The sequence below is a fragment of the Acipenser ruthenus genome, chromosome 3, assembly GCF_902713425.1.
Source record: "Acipenser ruthenus chromosome 3, fAciRut3.2 maternal haplotype, whole genome shotgun sequence".
NCBI lineage: Eukaryota > Metazoa > Chordata > Actinopteri > Acipenseriformes > Acipenseridae > Acipenser > Acipenser ruthenus.
The window spans coordinates 17237817-17256136 of NC_081191.1; the positions used below are offsets into that span (position 1 = coordinate 17237817).

The 18320-nt window shown below is 39.0% G+C and overlaps 1 protein-coding gene across 4 annotated transcripts in view; it reads right to left on the reverse strand.

Moving 5' to 3' along the window:
• The window catches only part of LOC117394447 (neurocalcin-delta), an 85619-nt gene that overhangs the window by 16928 nt on the left and 50371 nt on the right, over positions 1-18320 (reverse strand). The window contains exon 1 of one of the 4 annotated variants that reach the window (XM_034920846.2): positions 10431-10449. The exons of the other annotated variants lie outside the window; for them this stretch is intronic. The gene's annotated coding sequence lies outside the window, so the exon portion shown is untranslated. Of the gene's footprint in view, positions 1-10430; positions 10450-18320 lie in introns of those variants that run through there. 4 annotated transcript variants of the gene reach the window in all.

An 18320-nucleotide genomic window follows, 5' to 3' on the forward strand; every position in this document is an offset into this window, starting at 1 on the left:
GAGGTTCCATGTGTGAGTCTGGTAAATATCAGCTGCAAACTGACAGTAAAACTTTCCAACCGGAAATCTCTTATTCTCCAGCCAGGACGAGTCCTTTCTCCACTGATTAGAAGACTTTCTGTTTCTGTTAAAACATGTCCCTCTTCAGAATCAAACACCAGCTGAACATGAGAATTGGACTGGTGCTGAAGAACTGGCTGACAATTTCTGACCAACAGCTTTTTCAAACACGCTTTTAATATTTTCATTCCAGGTCAATCTTTTATATTTTAGCTGATTTTGAAAAATGTTTAAATGCCTGTCATTTTCAGTGTTGCATAAGGGTATGACAATTGCAGTATGTCAACTTTGGACACAAACTACAGCTATAACATTTGGCATACTCATTTAGTGTGGTAATGGAATGGAGACAAACTCATAATACATTAACAGGCTGTTAATGCATAGGGTTACGCTGCACTTAATGCTTCCTGGATATGGTCATTAATCTCCTGTTGTCAGTTTCACTCAAGCTAAAATGGGTAGAAGTACAGATCAAATACTATATATTGCATCTATATACTGGGTCATCCCAGCTCAAGTGGAAAAACAGGATTTACTCATCCCTCTTATGTCAATTCATTATTTTTATGTCAATTTATTATTTTTTGTTGGAAAGCTTTGAAACAGACTTTCGTTTGTCTAGGTCATCCAACAAATGGAGAAAATTAGTTGTTGGACATCAATGTTACATTCAAAATAATCCCAAGCACCTAACAGCAGCATTCGTGTAAATGAATTAATTCCCCTGTCTTTGTCAGGGCCATTTGGGAGAGAAAATGTTTATATGTGCTACAGCCCCCTGTGACCATCCCACAGCCCTCCAGAGGCCCTCGGCCCCAGTTTGGAAACCCCTGGCTTAGAAACTGTCAAGAAACGTAACATTATTTAGCAGAAGTTATTAAGAATATTAGCTGTTCATCCAGCTGTCTGTTTTACATTGTTGCATGTATCTGCAGAACTGCTTTTCCAGTTGTCATGATTTGCATAAAGATTTGGAAATCATGACATAAAAAAATAAAAAAGAAATAAAATATGTACCACAAAACTGCATCTCCATCGTTTCCTGTGCCAAAATATGCTTTGTTAGCAAAAGACTTTTGGTCATTATGTTAACAATGTTGCACTTGAGACCGTCTTTTAAAAACCTAGGGAAACACAAAGATGAAGCAGGTCTAACCCGAGAGTCAGTGCTGGTTTCTCAGTCTCGTTCAAGCTAAACTGCTAGTGGGCAGACTGTCCCAATCTCTTCTCAAGCAAGATTAACTGAAGAGAAACCCCAGAAGGAGACACAGGTTGCAGACGTACTGCTGCATGGCACAGAGACCTAATTCTTACAGCAAATGTGCAGCCAGTTTCCAGATGCAGTTCACTTTCAGTGGCAGTACACTGCTTGATTAGAAAAATGATCCCAGCTTTAGGAACCACAGTATGATTTAAATCTGCAAGCCAAGAATAATACTGTACACTACGTACACCTGCTGGCAATGAAAAAGAGCAAACATACACTCTGAACTGTTACATCACTGCTCTTTTATATCTTATGGCAGGGGTGTCCAATCACAGTGCTGGAGGGCCATGCCACTCCAGGTTTAACAAGTAAAATGATATAATTAACTACTTCAAGGTCTGGATGGAGGTTTAACTGGCTCAATTAAACAATTTAGAACATGGTTGGAACAAAGACCACTCCAAAGTCAAAATCAACACTCTAGTTCAGGGGCAGTGTGACAGAGATTGAATGATTCTTATTAACGAAGATTCATCCCCGAGTATGCCACAGTGGTCAATCCCTTGGCTGACCTCACCAAAAAACCGCACCAAATTCAATTAAGTGGTCAGTAGAATGTCAGGGGGCGTTTGATACTGTTAAGCAGAGACTGCCAGGCCCCAGCTCTCATCACTCCAGACTTCACTAAGAGACTCATCCTCCACACCGATGCGTCGGATGTCGGTTTGGATGCAGTCTTGTCCCAAACAATAGACGGAGTACACCCCATCCTGTACCTCAGTAAAAAGATGCTCCCTCGGGAGCGCAACTACTCCGTGGTTGAAAAGGAGTGTTTGGCCATTAAATGGGCTACTCACTCTTTACGATACTACCTGCTGGGACATTCATTTGATCTCATCACTGACCACTCCCACTCAAGTGGTTATTCACAATGAAGGACAGCAATGCCCGGATAACTTGGTGGTATCTGGCATTTTAGCCCTTCATGTACCACATGGTACACCGTGCGGGGAAAGACCACCAAAATGCAGATTATTTTTCCCCGAGAGGGAAGAGTAATGGGAAAACCAGATTTAGCCGAGTGTTCCTTCAGCTCCACTCTGAGCGGTGGGATATGTGACAGAGATCGAATGATTCTTGGTGTTAGATCTCCCTCCCGACCTGCGAGGCAGCTGCATAAAGGGAACAGAATACCCTGCACTAAATGGCATGACAGTTTTTTCCCAGGGTTAGTTGGAAGTCAGCCATCTAGTAAGGGGGCAAAGCTACGGTATACAAACTCAATGACCCGGACGGGAAACGGCGTGGCATCCGTGGATTGGAGGAGTGGACGCGCTCGTTGACCAAGGGGTCATGGGTGACGTTATAAAAAGGGGACATAGTGATGTGATCTGTTCGTTTGTGAATGGTTCAAATAAATGAGCAGAAGGAGAACCTGTGTTGTGAAACGCGAGTGTTTTGTTTGTTTTTGTTTGTTTGTCGTTAATAATACTGTGTGTAATTATGTGGACGGCTAACACGATCCGGAGCTGTCGCCAAAGGCCAGCACTAAACCTGGATCAACAACACTGCACTTTGTTTTCACTAAAGAACGGTATTCACCACGAGCACTAGAGCACGCACTGCGGACTGGTGTTTGTGTTTGTGTTTGTGTTACGTGTGGGTCAACCCGCGGATTACAAATAAGCAATACAGGCCGCTGTATTGCTTCATTACCATTGTTATTATTTACTGTTGTTTTGCCATCAGGCCATTGGATTTAAAAAACCATTAAACAACATTGCACCTGGATTATAATTGTCTGTCTGTTCATTGATCACCTGCACCTGCACACTGTTAACCACTTTGCCACAGGCAGCCACCACTAGTGTCCACCCATATAAAACAAAAATACTACAGAGTTATATTTTAGTTTTTCAACAAGGGCAAAACCCTCACTCTAACCAAGAGCCAAGGTATGCCCAGTTAAACAATATTCGCTTAGTACACTAAACAAATACAAGCCAAGCTGTGGAACCTACGTACTGCCCTTAAAAGGGAAGCTGCTTTGGGTCAGTGTCCCAGTGGGAGGACTGGGTGTTGTCAGCCTGATTAATGTGGAGGGCAGGTGTCTTTGGTGACAGTTCTGGTGAGGAATATGATACACCCTCTGTGCTGCTGACCCAGGAGAGGCACGGGCAGCTTAAACAAGAAACATATATATTGTGAATATTAAAAACAGTAGATAGTATCTTCTTTTGTACAGATTTCACCAAGATTTTCAGCATTACCATACTCCTTCGAATTTAAGATGCAGCCCAAATTTACCACCCTCAATTTGAGGAAAAAATAAAACATGAAATAAAGAAAGGAAAGAAACAACCTCAATTACTCTGTTGTATCGTACAAAACTGACCCAAAACAGTGTTGTTGTAGATTAACTAGTACTATAGTACTTAAGATGGCATCTCTGTCGTACACACACCCCTCACTCACGGCATCACGCATTCCGGCAACAGCAAGCACAACACAACACTCCACTACATCAGGCAACATGTAACCCAGCAACCACAACAGCATTGATTGCATTGCAAACACAACAGTCAGAGCGGTATGCACAATACCAACAGAACAGAACATACGCATATGGAGATGACTCACATCTGTTTTTCTCCCAATTTGTGAACTGTGGTAAAATACGGGGGTCTGATCAGGATTTCCAATCTGTCCAAGCTGGTATTGTTTGTTAGAAATGCTGAAATTGTAAAAGCTTCTTTGAATTCCTCAAGAAGCTAATGACTCTTGGCTGCCTGTATGTCATGGATGATTCGAGATCGGGCAGTAACGTTTTGGTTTATCTTTTCACGGCAGTAAGTTACGTTGCTGCTTGTGCATTCGGGCAGTGATGTCTTTGTTTGTCTCTTCATGGCAGTCAGTCATGTTTGTGTACTCGCACAAATGAAGCAGAACCACTGCTTCATTTGTAAAGAAAGAGGTGCCGGGGAGCAAGCAATAACAATAATCCTGTTCTTAAGACCCGCACATTCAGAATCCTAGTTTATTGTATTATTGCACTTATTAGTGTTACATGTTTAAAATCACATATTCTACATCATATACAAAGTAGTAGTATGTGCAGAAAAATATTAAAAGCAACCGCAGGACACAAAAAAAAAAATATATATATATACAGTATACAATAGAGTCCTTCTTTCGCAACCTGTGTCATCTTACTTTAAAGGCACGTAGCTGAAATTGTAAAGTAATTAAAAGTATGAATGTCTCTGACAGCGGACTGTCTTTAGAACATGCTAGAACTTGCAGAATGGACAACACAGTGTTGAGAATTTTAAGAAAACGCATTTGAGAGCAAAAAATTGTATGAGATTTTTAACTTTCATAACTGAAGACGTGCCAGAGCTGTGCCCTGGCAGAAATTACACACTGCACAGGACGCTACTGTGGGCGCGTCCGCCCACCCTTGCCTGTGGTTCTAAGGACCTCCAATGTCAGCTGAATGCATTAGGGGTACTTTGAAGACTATGCAGAAAGAATCTGCATGACTGTGCTACTTACAGGATCCTGAGAGATTAACATTTTCATGTCATCTTCAGTTAATTACCCCCCCCCCCCCAAACACCCACTTCTCTACTATTATTCTGATCATGATTATGATTATTAATAATGATCTCCATGGGGGCCCCCCCGAGTGGCGCATCCGGTAGAGGCGCTCTGCGTGGAGTGCAGGATGCTCCCTATAGCCTGGAGGTCGCCGGTTCGAGACAAGCTATGGTAATGTAACAGTTAATCATTAAACAGTTCTAGATACTGTGATGTACTTTTTTTTTTATCTTTGGGGGGGGGCTAGGTCGGCCAGGGTGTCCTCGTCTCACCGCGCACCAGCAACCCCTATAGACTGGCCGGGTGCCTGCGGGCTTGCCTGTAAGCTGCCCAGAGCTGCGTACAGGCAACCGACGCTGTAGCTCTGGGTTGGCTTCATGGCGGGCTTGCAGAGTGAAAAGAAGCGGTCAGCTGACGGCACACACTTCGGAGGACAGTGTGTGTGTTCATCTTCGCCGCTCCTGAGTCAGCGTGGGGGTGGTGGCAGTGACCTCAGCCTAAAAATACAATTGGACATTTCAAATTGGGAGACAAAATGGGGTAAACGACTACTAAATTTAAAATAAATAAATAAATAAATAAATAAATAAATAATTAATAAAAAAAATTATGATCTCCATGTGAACACCCACATACAAATTTCTGTTCACATTTCCCTTCTAGCTAATGTACCCTGTTACTGTAGCATAATGCACATTGTACTGTTCGGCCCTGGTACACTGCTCTCTCCCTCAGCATGAAATTTTTAGTGCGAGGAAACATCAAACAAGTAAAGAATTATAACTAAATCCTACATATTGAATCTCTTCATACTGTATCTTGTATCCCTGTGACTGAAAGACAACTGTCAATATTAATTTTCCTACAATACCTACGTATGCCGAGTTTCTTCTTGTTAGTTTTGGAACAAATAATTCATTACACATCTTTCCACTTTAACATCTTTTTTTTGTGAATATGTATTCTTTTTTTTTTTTTTTTTTTAAAGACGACAGCTTAAAAGACTGTGTAAAAATAGCATAATTATACATCTGCTCTTTTATATTCTATGAATGAATATCAAGCAGTTGCACTTTGTTACAGTTGCCCTGGCAACAGGTACTCCACGCAATAAAAAAAAAAAAAACTAACCTTTTAGGGACTAAAGCTGCGTTCTGACAGAATTTAGGAAGTTATTACATTGAGGACTTCAAGTTTTCTTTCATAGACCATTGAGACTGCGGCCTCCCAATTAATGAACTCCCAATCACCTCTACCAGCATGTAACGTTCAAAATAATTACAAGTATATATACAATTGCATTGGCTCTGGGTCTTCAAACTTAAGTTAAACGTCTTTGAGAACTCCCCAAAGGCAAATCAGAGGCCGGACTACCATTGCAAGGCACAGGAAGAAGAATTGTAATCATAATGTGCAGTGCAGGTCACTTTCCCTGAAACCTGTTTACAGATCCCTTCCTTGATCTGATAAAAAGCTCCATTAAATCGCAATCCATTCAACATATCCATTAAAACGAATGGCCTCTCTAATGATGCACAAATGAATCTGTTGTGTCACCGTAACCAGGATCTGTTGGGCACCGTGGTGTTAGGTAAAAGACCTCCAGACCTGAACTTGACCAAAAGGACAAACAGTCAGGGTATTTTTTTTTTTTTTTTAAACTAAGGAATAGCCAGCCACTTTCTTCATTTAAAATGCTAATGCTCGCACCCTGTATATGCTTTATGGAACCGTCAGAATGCAAATCAATTAGGAAGTTAAGCTGAGTGAATAATTTGTTATGCAAAGGACACTGTACTGAAATATGTTCTGTAATAACAATGTATCCTTCCTGCTGCAAGTCAGAATCAGGCGAGACAGTACAGTATATCAGAGATTCTGACAGCGGGTGTTCAGTTACAGTAGGAGGTGCTTCTGCATTCAGTTCACAATCTATAGTATTAAAGGAAAGACAGGGTGACAATGTAGAACATGGCATCCCAAACTAGGCTGAGCTGACCCTGTGAGGATCACGCCTTCAAAAAGCTGACCCATTGCTGTGACTTCAAATATTTTCCTCCTCAAGCATTCCTTTAAATCGTGGCTCTTCCCAACAGCATTTTTTTTTTTAGCTTGAGAAGACACACATGGCCGAGGCAAACAAACAAACAGAAAGGAAATAAAAAAGCACATTTATGAATGCTAAATATGGGACAGGGACATTATTACCTGGCCCCCTGTGCTAAAGATCTTGGCATTTTGTACTTCATTTAATTTGAAATACAAAAACATGAAGTCAGCATCTCAAACTGTTTCAGGTATATGCATTTGAAAATGCAGTGGAGAATTTCTAAAAACATATACGCTCTTCTGACAGGCATGTTTTATAATGACTTTGCCATACATTACTCCACATTTTTATGCTTTTAACCTGGTATTCCACAGTAAGAAAAACTTGGGGGGTGGCTGTCGTGCAGGTATTCCAGTTAATGTAATCTCTAGGGGGCTTATGTACTAAGAGCCGGCAAGCGCAAGTAGATGCAGGCTATGTATTAACTGCGGAGTGTTGAAAACTGCACCTGTGCATCTGAATGTGGGCCGGAGTATTTAAATGAAGTGAACGCGCCGCAAATCAGAATAGTGTAGGCTCTGGATTTGACAGAGAGGTTAAATAAATTCTTTAAAATACCCATTCACACAGCACGGAATTGTGCAATCTATGCCGGTATAATACCATCATAACCCTTTCACACAGGCAAAGTGATCATGACAGATCGTTCTCATGGCTACAGGACACCCTGCAATGCAAATGCATTATATTGCATACTGCGTATCATTTAAAACAACTATGAAGGTTTTGATAGGAGCACCTTTACTATTTTAAACATCCTTATTTAATTACAACTATGTATTAATTTTCATTACCATTGTTAAACCATCTCAATTACTGTACATCATGAATATCAGACAATGATAAAATGTGAAAACATTTCTAGCTATACATTCCTTGAACAAAACTGTTTGCTTTCCTCTCCCTGTAAGGAAGATGGAATCACTACAGTACTGTACACACAACTTTGTTTCAACAAATGACAGAAATGCAGAATTAACAAGAACCACTGAGCTCTATGGAACGCGGGTAGTACTAGCAAAATTTGGTATAGTTCCATAGAGATTATAGTAGTATGATCTTCTGCTTTATCTGTTTCATATTGTGTGGTTGTGTTTAAACTACTAACATCGTATTAAACAATTATTGAAAAGTGAAACAAATTATACAAAACTGAAGCAGTCGTCACAAGTGACTACTGGGCTGATTTTTTCTTTGTCACTGTCAAGAAACATTCGTAACTGCCAAGAGTGACGAGCGACAGCAAAAACACTGACTGTGTTACACTAAAATACAACATTTATTTTTAATGTAGCCCTTCATAAATGAAATAAGGCACACAAATGCAGGCATGGAGTCAGAGTCATGTGTTTAAAACAAAATTAAATATGTATATATGCATTCTTGGTATAAACAAGATATCTCATTAAAGGCCATCACATACGGCATTTTATGTTACTGCCACATCTGCCCATGACAGAAATACCATATGTCATGGCTTTTCATGGCTTCTCTAGGGCCCCGGAAAATTCACAATATCACGAGTTTCACGGAAATTGTGTATTTGACTGCCTACCGTGAAACATATGCATTTTATTTTCCTTACAGTATTTTCCATTACTCTCCACCTCCCCTGTTCATGTTATACTTTTATCAAGTAGAAGCAGCGCTACAGCAGCTGTACACAGTCTGGCAAGAATGCCGTGCTTTTGGTTACTACGGCAACGGGGTCAAACAAATATCGGCTTCATGTGGTGAATTCCATATACTGTACAATGACATTTCTACATCCTGCTAAAAATGTACAATGTGTGTATAAAGAAAAACACAAAAGCTTTGGTTTTGTCATTTCAGGTTTGCAGTTAACGTTTCTCTCGTGTTTAATATTCTGGGATTAGAGGCAGCAAAATAGGCTATAGGAAGAACACTGCCATTTTAATTGATGTGTCAACATAAGTTTTAAAGGTTTACAAAACTCGAAAATGTTGCTCAATTTGTCATTCAAGGTTCTTTTTAAAAAATCTATTTTGTCTGTTTGTTACTTTTTTCTTGCAGTACTTTGCAGTTACTTGTTTCCAGCAGTAGTTTGTCACATTTTGAAAGACTGTTTCAGTAGCGGCTCAAGTTCCAATGTTACTACTCTATTAGTTTGCTTTATTTACTTGTCCTCTGAGGATACACCTGAGCTGGCATGTGCTCTAAAATTTAGAACATTTAAGCCTTACAGCTGAAAAGCAATATCAGGCTGAAGGCTACAGTAGTGCAGTGGGTTAATTTACTGGCTCTTCACTTCTGGAGGCCTGCGTTTGAATCAGCACCCTCTTTGTGCGGGGAAATTAATCAACAGTTTGAACTATAAATCTGACTAGTTGTAGCAGTATTAAAACACACCTTTAGGTAAATGGACACTGTAATCCTGTTATAAATATAATGGCCTTTTTTGTTTAGAATTCACTGTGGTGAGGAAAATTGTAATTCCTGTGAAGCCAATTACCCATTTGATCTGCAAGGATAAGTCTCAGTTTACCTACATCTTAAATTACCCATAATCTTGAGTTCTGGGAATATTGAAAACAAAACACTGAATTGACAATGCTGAATACCGGATGTTAGCTTTAAGTGGAGCGGTCAACCCGAGTTAAGGCAGCTTTGTATGCAATGAGTTAATGAGTTAGTTGGTCTAAAATTGTTAGCTGCTTGGTCTTCAGTGTGATTAGTTAAAATGGATTTCAGTTGGATTTGTTTGTAGTTGTTGTGTTTCTCAGCACAGAGGCTCAGTGTCAAGGAGGATACTGTCAATCTCAGCTTGAAATGTTGACCTCAAACCTCACTTGAAACTGATACTTCCCTTTTGCATGTTAAACTTGATAAGGCACGCAATGATCTGCATGTGCTCTGTTAAACTGATGGGAGATTATCGAGAGCAGTAATAATCACTCCATTGATGAAACTCTCCACTCCAACATACTCCACTAATGAAGCATGTCAAAGATCTCCAAACCGCACCTGTAGCCCCTCTGGACACTACCCCAGAAAAGAATCTTCCAAAACAAAATCCAAATAGCCAGAACAAGAAACCCATGGCCATGCAGGTTTGGGGACGTGCGCAAATTACACAGCACTCTGAACCTGAACTGAGGGAATGCATACAGGTAATGACAAATAAATATATAAAGGACAAATTACACAGCACTCTGTATACTGAACCTGGACTGAGGGAATGTATACAGGTAATGATACATAAAAAAATGAAAGAAAAGTAATTTATTTTTATGCTAAGCCTGTTACTACGGCTAACACTTGGACAGGCTCATAGATAGATACACAAGGGAAGCCACCTGATGATTTGAGAATACATAGGCCAGTAATCCAAATTTAACTTTATCTAGCTGTGGGATTACACAGATAAAACCTTTTCATCACATCCTTAAAGCTTCCCTTATCTTGGACATCATTTACAGGAGTACTCACCCTCTTCTTTTAAAAGACCATCAGTGATCTTTTGTGGCAGGAAATACAAATCTGTAAGCAAAGTAAGCTTCTTTTTACATAATACAACACTTACTAAAAGCGCATAGAATATTTCAAATGAAAAAAAAATATCTAATATTGGACTTTTAAAATGAAAAGTTTTGTATTTTAATTGTTTAAACTGTCTAAATTATTTGTGCACTACAATGCTTTATATTGAAGAGATGTTGGCCAGTATAAGGTAATTGTATGTAGTGAAGGAATATTGAAGAGTCTCTATGGTAATACAAAAGTTAAAAAATCTTGGAGTCAAACAGTTTTAATGGCTTACCAAAATGGTTTCTGTAGGGATATTCATAGTGGCACTCTCATCATTTTTCTTCAGAAGGATTCAATACTTAACTCCTGCTCATTTGTATTCATCAAAAAAAATCTTTATTTGGTTGTAAAACAGACAAACAAACTATACATAGATAGGGTATAACTACAAAAGGTGTCTAATAACTCCCAAGATTCTTAAGGCAGGAGGACCTCTAATCAGGGAATTTGACTCCAGTCAAAAAGGTTAGCAATGGTCCAAATTACTTCCAAGCCGTTTACCCAATTAGTACACCGAAGAAGGCACTAGCCTAAACATTTGTTTACTTGACTAAGTTTTTACCTTAGAATTATTTGTAGAGGTTTATTTCAGGTGTACAGTATGTATATTCACACATTAAACTGCAAAACAGATTTTAACATGTGTACACATGCATAGGTAGATGCTACACAAAAATTGCCTGTTTTGCTTTTCACAGATATGATCAGCTCAGAGTCTAGATTGCAGAAAATATGCATATTGGCAAGGAACTAGCTTACTACTTTACAGAATATGCCAACATTTACAAAAAGGCATTTATCTAGCCAATTTCCCAAAATAGGCAATTTAGAACATTCCCTTATTTAGAAAGAAACACATTACTTTCATTCTATCAAAAGGATTTTAAAAAAGTCAGACCAAATGTGTTCTATATAATTAAATGACTCATCTCCAAAACTACAGGAGCATAAATATATTTTCTTTGGGAAGAACAAAGTAAAGCTGTGGCCACCTACCTTGATTTGTCCCTTGTACTTCACTGAATAAGAAAGAAAAAAGTGTATTGCTTATTATATTGACCAGATGGGTTTAACTGAATTATATGATCTCCAAAATAACTCTTATTTCATAGTTAACCTACAGAATACTTTTCCAGACCGTGACCAACTTTAGTGTTGCTGTTTGATATATTTAAAGTACAAAGCATTTAAAAAACAAAGTCACTTTCGGTCAATTAAACAACATGACATCCATCACTGTTAAAATGTTTCTTTTCTTAAAATGTGATTATAGTAAACATTGTGAAATGAAAAAAATGCAAAACAAAACCAAGCTTAAGCTTTACTATTTTTATTAGGTTGTTTATCAATTAAAGACATTTTCACAAGTTATTTGAACTGGTGTATGACTGTAACCAGCGTGCCAGATAAGCTGTGTAAAGGGTGTTTTACACATTGAAAAAATATGAAGTAAGTATGATATTTAAATGTAATGCATAACAAATACTCATGTTTTGTGTTGTTCCTTTCGATCTGGGAGACTAGAACTAGAAGATTTTAAAAAGTAAAAGAAACACACAACAGAATTTCCAAGAAAGACCACAGATAAGGGGACCACATACAGGAGTAGAAAATGGTCTTGCAATGTAAAAAATCTGGTGATTTCCGCTCAGATCTTAATGGACATGTGTCGTCCGTCCCCCATATTCTGAAGGTATGCAGTTTTCAACCATTGTACTTTTACTGTAAGTTTGTTTTCTAAGATGTTTTAGGTACAAATGTCATAACACCCCATACAGAAACAATATACATATTATTAAAATTAATTATTTATTTTTGGGAAGGGGGGTGGGAAGTCCTTTACCTTAGCACTATGCTATGGATAAAGTTCAGTCTCACCAAAGCCAAATTCTCACACTATTTAAAAAATATATAATTCTAGCGTGTCAAATTACACTCAGGGTCGCGCTCTACAGTCCGCCGATGCTGGTCTTTTAACTGTTCCCGTAACCAAGCTGTGAACAGTGGGGGATAGGGCTTTCTCGTCCTGTGCACCAAGGCTGTGGAACTCACACCCGCTCGAGATTCAAGTTTCCGAGTCCCTGTCTGTTTTTAAATCTCACCTTAAAACACATTTATTTAAAATTGGCATTCTTTTAGATTCTTTGTTGTTTTTCTTTTCTTGATTTTTAATGTTGTTAGTAGTTTGTATCCAATTCTGTATAGGTCATGAGTGTCGGAGGACAATGCAGCTCTGGGCAGCTTACAGGCAAGCCTGCAGGCACCCGGCCAGGCTACAGGGGCTTCTGGTGCGCAGTAAGCCGAGGACACCCTGGCCGACCTAAGCCCTCCCCACCCGGGCGACGCTCGGCCAATTGTGCACCGCCCCTTGGGAGCTCTAGTCCACAGTCGGCTGTGGAATAGCCTGCACTCTAACCGGCGACCTCCATGCTATAGAGCACATCCTGCGCTCCACGCGGAGCGCCTTTGCCGGATGCGCCACTCGGGAGCCCATACTACACATTTTTAAAAGAAGCATCATTATACAATGACCATCATTGGGGTTTTTATTTTTTTTAGCCCACAGTCTGCAGTAACCAACGCCCTGCTATATATACGCTCAACGCACTGTCAGTAGCCAGCTGGGTGTTTATAGTTAGCCTATTCCAACAGAAAGGAAATGTACACCAGTACGGCTGTGGTTTTATTTGAAAGGAGATTCAACATTGTTGATTTGATTGCAAAGTCGCAAATTACTACAAGGTGTTTATAAAAAAAAAAAAAAAAAGCGTTGTCCGCCATTACAGGATTTTTCTCAAGGACCCCCAGGGATACGTGTACCCCAGTTTGAAAACCGCTGATCTAAAATATAACAATGTGCTTGCTGTGGTCTATTTAATATCGAAAATAGCAGAACAAACATGTTGCGTTTTACTGAAAAATAAAGGGTAACATGTAATCATAAGAGCTGTTTGTGTTACATGCTGTCAGATTAGGACTTGACTAACCAGCATGACAGCTGCAGCATGCTGTTTCCTATATTACAATTGGACACAATTAAAGGTGCGGTCACCGATTCCTGCCAGTCTTGTATTGCAGGGGCTTTGATGCTCCAAAAGTACATTTCTCTTCTTGCCTTGCTGTGAGCAGTGCTGAAATAAAGCTCCTTCATTGCACTAATGGAGTACTTTGTCAGACATTACAAACAGATCACTACTAGTCTAGCACATGCTTAAACCATGTAAAAATGTACCAGAATGCACCATTTGAATCTGAAACTTCCCACTCCCCCCGCCCCCCCGGCACTACGCACCACAATGAGATCGGTGCCCCCTACTTCCTTGCAAGTGCCACATATCTTAAAACTAATTGAAAACCCTGTCATAGCTGTCTCTTATTCTTTGGTAACACTGGTGCCTATTAACAAAACTCTTTTAAGGAATGTCTTTAAGGAATCTATTTTTAAAGTTGATCTAATTAATTATACCAAGTCTGCAGTTCATGACAACTGTTTTAAGAAAGTGGAAGGGGTGTAGATTATTCTCATTTTTCAAAGCACTGTTAACCACTTAAAACAAACCTAGTAGTTTTGTGAATAGGGCCCACTGTTTCTAACTGTTTCACTGTTTCTTTGCTATCTAAAACTATTTACATACTATCTATGACCTTGTGTTTCTATCAGCACCTGTTATCTCTCTTTATCTGAAAGTTATTTGTGTAACCAAGGCTTACTACCAGATACAGAATCCTCCAGCCAGGAAGTTGGCCTATTGAGATAAAAAAAAAATCGAAGTAAACTAAAAATGTATTTTATGTTGTTTTACAGTTCTGTCACATTCCTGCTGGGCTGTTTCTTCATAAGATATGGTGCGTGAATTGCTCTCTGTAATGAAAACTGATATGAGCCGGATTTCTTAATTCCTTATTAAATGTTTGTATACAGGAAAAACAAAACTACTGGAGATCTTAAGCATTCGGGTTGTTAGCTTGTCAGGTTTTGTAAAATAACAGCATAGAAATGTTTTTCCTTAAAAAAACAGATGTAAAGACTGGAGGAGTAAACACTTTGAAAATATGGCCCACAGTTTTTGCAGTCTTATTTGTTATTTTATGACATTCCAATGGGTTTTCCAGAGTCACTGTACATGAACTGCTAATTGAGCGAACTTTAAATGATAAAATAATACAGCACGGTACTCATTTTTTTAAAAAAAAGGACTGAATTTATTCCTAACTGTCATTTATCTAGTCAAATTATATTTTTTATTTTAACTACACATTTGGAAACAGTGCTAAAAATACTAATGTGTTCTGTGTTTTCAGACAATAGAGAAAAAGATAAGTACTACCCTCCCAAGTTACATTGTCTGTCGTGCAGAAGCTCAGAATCAGCTTGAAGTAGGCAGCCTCGCGCAGATGGGTTTGTTTCTTTAAAAAAGGAGTGGAGGCAAGTTTGTTCCTGTGTTCCCATGGTGGTGTGTGGTAAAGAAACACCCACAGAGAATTATACAGTTATTTAAATATAGAAGGAAATGGATTCTCTAAAAACAGTTTTATCAGGTAAAACACTTAAGTCATGCGAGACCAACAGCAATTAATCCAAATAGTAAATCACCAGCATTTACAGTATTTCATTAAGAGTGAATTTCTGCACTTGTATCAAACTACAAACACAGTTACAACCGCGATTAGATCGCAAACATAATTTATGGGGAAATTGTGTAATTATATTTGTTAATGCCAAAAGCGGACATTGACAGCATAGCTCATTCGAGATAACATCCCTACTGAAAGCAGAAACGTGACTAGAGTTCCTTGAAGATCACAGACATTTTAATTTGGGCCAGTAATACTCTATTGTGAATTTTAATAAAGCAGAAGCAACCGGTCATCCCTGTGGGAAAACCCCAGCAGGGTTACAGCATAGTAAAATGTATTTAGATCAACCGCTGTTGAAATTATTAGAACAGAAATCTCCAAATCTGAGTGAAATCATGTAGGAGATACAAGTAAAGCAGCTTCAAGAAGACACAGAGGAAGACAGACACAACGAAGGGGTATCCCAGCATATTTCATTTTTAACAGGTCTTCTTTCTGGCAGCTTGAAAAAAAACACAGCAGGTAGTACTGGATGTTTGTTCTTTTTGACAGTTCTGATGTCTTTTGTATAATGAGAATCATTTAGAGAGCATGGTAATGCCTTTGACATTAGGAATTACAGTAGTCTCTGCATATAGGAAGACCTAAGAGAACACCCTTGTGGTGAAACAGATTTTTCCCATTCATTGTAAAAGAAACAGGAACTTCGCTTAAAAGAACACCTTTTTGGCACTGGTAGCGTTTCATTCATAACTGATACGGTACTGTTTTGTAACCTGATAACTCATCATCACCAAACCAAATTCAACTGTTTTTTTTTTTCAAATGTGACTTGTCATCGCAAGAGTGTCTTGAGGCACAGTGACTGGTTCATTAAATCTTTCCAGAAGTGAGGCCTGCCCCTGTTAGAATGTGTTTTTGTTTGATTTGCACATAAGAATATATTTTTGTTTGATTAGATAGAGCAGTGGTGGGAGATTAGACTCCTCTCCCTGTCTAATTGAAAGGAATGTGCAGCAGGTGGGCAGGTGTCAATTGAAGAATTGACCACCAATTAACCCTTATCATCTGCCAGTCCTTTGTTCTGCTTTTGTTTGTTCCTGTCCTTGTGTACCAGTGTGAAGATTCATGCCAGGGTGGACAGCCAAGGAGAGTGAACCAGATGGACCAAGCAAGATTATCACTGCGTGTGTAACCGGGATAATTTCATAAACTTTAGGGTAGGGATTCATTTAGGGGATTTTAATCCCACCGAAGTAAAGAATTTTGTGCATGTCTGAATATTGCTCCTGTACAGGTATTCATAATTAATCTAGAGCTGCTGCTGCATTTTTTTTACGTTTGTATGGGTGTTGTGTTAATTTAGTTGGTCTGTTACTTTATTATTATAGTTTATTAACATACATTTATTTATTTATTTATTTATTGATTCATATGTCTGGTGGCTAACTCCATTTTAGAGAACATTTCAGCTATAAGAACACTTAGCTTGCTTCCTGAGGGGTGTTCTTTTAGCCGGAGACTACTGTACCAGGATTTACAGGCCTGTTCAGCCCATCAGTGCTATTCCCTGTGTCTGATGTTAAAGCTCAAAATGAGTTTGATTTTAGGTTTGTACCATAAGATTGACCATTCTATACTTTAATTGTGCACTACATAAATTCTAACCCTAGGATTACATATCTTTATAGCGCATTTTAAACAAACAACAACTAAGAAAGATAACTGATTGGTTTTGTGCAATGCTAGTGTGACATCATAGTTTTTTTCCTTTTAAAAAGCCACTAAGTACAGCAGCGCCGTAATTAAAATGTTATCCGAGGGTAACTTATATTATGCAATGATGTTGTTACTGTGTTTGCTAATTCCAAGGATTTAACATATAGGCTGGCTGCGCAATTGTGTTAACTGTGCAATACCCTTGTAATAGTATGGATATTCAGTACTGCAGTTACACCGAGCTCACAACCCACGGGTCACATGGGAGAGAGCTTCAGAGTCCTCAGTAATGGGAAGGATGTTTTCTATGTAACCCCTCAGGCCTTTGAGTGCGACAATTACATAACACACAAGAGTGCTTATTTTTATCTTGAACCTACTTATCCCCCTCCCCCACCACATGGAATAAACCATCTCCTGGAAGGCAGACAAGCAACAGCAGCTAAAGCCTTGGTCCAAGCTGCGCTGCAGCACTCTTGCATTTTTGTATTAATAAAATACAATCCATTATTACGGAACAGGCGATTTAATAAGCATCTTAGGTGAACTTGCTGGCATTTCAATAACACTTTCCTACATTTTTTTAGCTTTAGTTCAGGTCACATGCACAGAGTGTACATCAGCAGTGAGAATTTCAAACAATATTTAAGAGATGTGAAAATGTCACTAAAGCTACAGAATGGGTAGTTAAATCTATTGTATCCAAGGCCTGGGTTAAATAAAAATCCTTGAAGCACCATAAACTTTGTTTTTTATTGAGTCTATATTATAAATGAAAATGACCCTGAGATGAAACTGTCTGTCTTTTCACAAAAGTTGCTTTAGATTCGCAATATGCAACATAGTTAAAATTGAATATTTTGTACATATTTATTTATATTAAAACAGTGACAGTGCAGTCAAAAAACACATATAGAACCACACTTTCCTTCCCCTGCCTGGGTTTTTCTCATAGGTCTTTTGCTGTACATGAGTGCTTTACACAAGTTAACTTGTGCTGCCTCATGTATTCCTTGGGAAATTGCAGAAAAGAAGAAGTGACCTCCAGTTATTCGGGCAGAATCTGACAGGAAACGGCAGTGGTTTGTGTATACTAAGTAAACAGAAAGGCCCGGGCGACACACACAACACGTCAGCCAGCATCACTGCTGGAGGATAATTGCTTTAATTGGAGATGCACTCACCCCAAGTAACAGGACAGAGCAGGCAAGCAAACAATTCCTGCTATCACACTGTTACATTACACAAAGGGGAACTCGAAAGAGCTATCGCGACCCCAAGCTCTCTCTCAGAGCTCTAAATTCCTGGGAATCTGGGGGAGGGGCTGAAGACAGACTTGTGCAAGGTCTTTTCTGAATGAGGGGTCATCACAGCTGTTCATATCTCCCCTCTGCAGTCACACTGGGGCTGTTCCTACTCTAGGGACCAGAAGGTTGAGATTTGCTAATCTAACATGGCAGCTTGGGGCTTGTATATTAACAATAAATAAATAAA